This window comes from Nilaparvata lugens, chromosome 7 (genome assembly GCF_014356525.2).
Source record: "Nilaparvata lugens isolate BPH chromosome 7, ASM1435652v1, whole genome shotgun sequence".
Classification (NCBI taxonomy): Eukaryota; Metazoa; Arthropoda; class Insecta; order Hemiptera; family Delphacidae; genus Nilaparvata; species Nilaparvata lugens.
Genome location: NC_052510.1, coordinates 52,803,284 through 52,806,482, shown reverse-complemented (window position 1 = coordinate 52,806,482; position 3,199 = coordinate 52,803,284).

Here is a 3,199-nt window from a genome sequence, read left to right as displayed (position 1 = left end):
TTGTTGTGTTCTCATTGAATCATTCCAAAGCTTTTGAAGGCTTTAAAGTGCTTGAAGGAATTTCTAGGCCTACTCTAATATTACAGTACAATTATACAGAAGAGTATTGGAGCTGCATGAGAATGTGAGAGTAGTAGATACACTGAATCAAATCAAATCAAATCAAATTTTTATTCTCATAATTTACAAATAATACAGTACAGTTACAGTACATTTATATATACCCTTACGTTATGAGAGACTCACATGTAGGCAAAAGCCTGTGTTTGTGAGGGCCTTGCGTAATTCGCTGAATTTAAAATCGATAAACTAAATTATGAAAATTGATATTATATTAAACTAATCAGTGATTCAATAAATACATTGATATGTAGACCATTGACTGAGCAAATAATCAACTGTCGATCACATTTTACTATAGATTATACAGTTTCTCTGTATAAAATCATAATACCTCAAAGATATGTGATTCTTTTGAATGTAGACCCGGCATTCAGTCATTGACTGAGCAAATAATCAACTGTCAATCACTTTTTACTTTCCTTGCCCTATTACCACAGGTAAGGAAAGTGTTGCTTTCCGAAAAAAATTAAGGTACCCCAATTTCTAAATTTCTATACGTTTCAAGGTCCCCTGAGTCCAAAAAAGTGGTTTTTGGGTATTGGTCTGTATGTGTGTGTGTGTGTGTGTGTGTGTGTGTATGAGTGTATGTGCGTCTGTGTACACGATATCTCATCTCCCAATTAACGGAATGACTTGAAATTTGGAACTTAAGGTCCTTTCACTATAAGGATCCGACACGAACAAAATCGATCAAATGCAATTCAAGATGGCGGCTAAAATGGCGAAAATGCTGTCAAAAACAGGGTTTTTCGTGATTTTCTCGGAAACGGTTCCAACGATTTTGATCAAATTCATACCTAATATTCATTGATAAGCTCTATCAACTGCCACAAGTCCCATATCTGTAAAAATTTCAGAAGCTCCGCCCCATCAATGCAAAGTTCGATTTTAGATTACCAATTATCAGGCTTCAGATACAATTTAAACGAAAAAAATCAAGTGGAGTAGATTAAGCATGAAAATCTCTACAATTAATGTTCAGTAACATTTTCACCCAAAATTGAAAATAGCCTCTAAATTCCAGGAAAAGTGATTATTCAATTGCAAATTATTGTTGATTCTATTAAATCATTCACTATGAAGAGATAGCAGACCTCATGTGTGTCTCCAGCGTTATTGCCCTGTCACCAGCTGGCTCAAATCTTTGAATAGTAGACTTGAGATGCGCGGGAGCACTAGCGTCAGGTGATCAATTTTCATAACGGCAAGGAAAGTTGTGTGAGTGCGCCACACCAGATTTTTACTATAGATTATACAGTTTTTCTGTATAAAATCATAATACCTCAAAAGATATTAGGTTCTGTTGAATGTATATTTTATAATATTCAATGTAGGTACATTAAATAATGATAGAAGCTGATTGAAACTCTTCAAGTGAATTAATTCATTCCATTCTTTATGGAGAAAGACAACACCGTCAATAAAAAACAACTGAATTATCAGAGTAGATTAACCTATTTATCAATTCAAAGTGAAGAAAATATTGATTACAAAAAATTTTGATAATTGATTCAAAATCACAATATTCATGTAGTCTACTTCGTCACTTAAACTGGGAACTGGTGGTATAATAAGAATACAGAAGGGTTTTCTATTCCCAAAATCGATTTTGTTATCATAGGGTATAACAATTTTGTCATGGCAGGATAGATATCCTGAATAATTGCATTATAATTATAATAGTACTGATGATACTGTTAATTACCGATAGAGCTTTAAAGGCTACAACTATTTTCTTACCTTTGATGAGGGAAAACCTATTTGTATCCATCAAATAATGTAAAAAACCCTGGATATAATAATTTTGTAACACCACGTTACATATCGCTTCGAGAACCATAAAAAAATACCTTCCAATGGATTTGAAATTTTCATTTACAGTATCTATTCATATTTAATTCTACTTTCAGTGAATCATATTAAATAATACATATTTACATATTTTACACATAACACATATTTTACCTAATAAGATAAAATATATATTATTTGATTCTACTTTCAGTGAATCGACGATTGTTAACTCACTCTTCATCATAATGATATATTATTTACAATGATGTACTTCCTTCTGGAACTCACAGTTTATAGTTGAAAATATAACATTCATTTCTATTAAACTACTCTTTCTCTAGAAAAATACACTATTGAGTCGAAAATATTCTTCTCTAAATACTTTTATTATTTATCATATTCTTCGTAGATCCAACTTGACAATATCTAGATAATTTTCAAAGATTAGAATATTTCAAGATTTCCGCACAATTGATTGATTTTCATGAATAATATTCACTCCTTGGCGAGTAATATACTCTATTCAATACCTTGAAAGTTTGATTCTGTTCCTATCCAAAAACAAGGAACAATTATTGAACAAACACGGCAAGATACACTATACACGGCAAGATTGGTTATCTATCTCTGTAGATCTCTACAATAATTTCTAATGATTGTGAGTCAGATAACAACAACTGTCAGTTGCCATCAATGCTCATAATTGAGTATTTTGTGAAATCACACATTTTTTTAGCATATAGCTAATATGATCCAAAGAAAAAATAATACACTTTTTTATGCATTTGAACACGACATGCAGTCAATTATTAAGTAAATAGTAAAAAAAAATTTACTTACTGAAGTACATTCGATCGTCTAGCGATGATTTTCAACAGTACTTTCGATCGTCCAGCGATCATTTTCAACAGTCTGTTGAAAATGATCGCTAGACGATCGAAAGTACTTCAGTCAGTAAGTAAAAGTTTTTAATTATTTACTTAATAAAAATTCCTTAAATTTCTAGAATTATTTTGCAATCATTGGATTCACCTCCAAGTTATATTATAAAACTGAGGCTCTTCAGTTAATTTTCTTGGAGCTTCATGTTTTCTACTGATTAATTCCAAATACAAATAACTCAATAAGCCATTTCGGTTATTTTGCTAGTGATATTATCAAGCAATAGGCCTACCTACTTCTTTTAAATGAAGCCGTACAAATGAACCGAATTATTTGTTGTTCTCAACATAACTCTACATGTTTTTTGTATTGAAACATTATTTATTCCATGATCATTGGA